Raw genomic sequence first — 524 nt, 5'->3', positions numbered from 1 at the left:
GTAAGGCGCTAGGGCGATGTTGCGTGGTGTGGGCTGGGGGCGTGGGGATGGGGCGCCGGCCTGCCGGCCCTGGGGGGCGTGGGCTGAGGGCCTGCTGGGGCTGAGGGCCTGCTGGCGCGGGGGCCCTGCTGGCGCTGGGGCCCTGCTCGAGGAGAGATGGAATTAGTTCTGAGGAAAACCGTGCCGGCATGTCCGCCCAAAGTCTCCATGTTTCCAGTCATTTGCGAGCACTTATTGAACGCTTACTACGTGCCAGGCCCGGGGTCACAGAAATGAGTCAGGCACAGCCTTGCTGTACTGTAGGGAGATCGGTGGAAGGAACCGTGCGTGCGTGAAGAACGTGAAGTTCAAGCTGGAGCCTGTAAAAGTAGGCGTTTCCCAGAAGAAGGAAATATTGGGTAGGCCAGGTGTTACCTTCCTTCACTCAAGGTAGTTAAGCAACTGCGCGTCCGGGGCTGTTCCCAGACCAAAGATGCACTGGTGAGCGTAGCTTCTATTTTCTCAAGGAGAGCAGGAAGGGGCGG

The 524-nt window shown here is 59.9% G+C and overlaps 1 protein-coding gene across 2 annotated transcripts in view; it reads left to right on the top strand.

Moving 5' to 3' along the window:
* LOC143689038 (uncharacterized) overlaps nucleotides 1-524 on the top strand; it is a 53,432-nt gene that overhangs the window by 209 nt on the left and 52,699 nt on the right. The gene's annotated exons all lie outside the window — the stretch shown is intronic.

Source organism: Tamandua tetradactyla, chromosome 6, assembly GCF_023851605.1.
Source record: "Tamandua tetradactyla isolate mTamTet1 chromosome 6, mTamTet1.pri, whole genome shotgun sequence".
NCBI lineage: Eukaryota > Metazoa > Chordata > Mammalia > Pilosa > Myrmecophagidae > Tamandua > Tamandua tetradactyla.
This window is presented reverse-complemented; position numbering and strand designations above follow the sequence as displayed.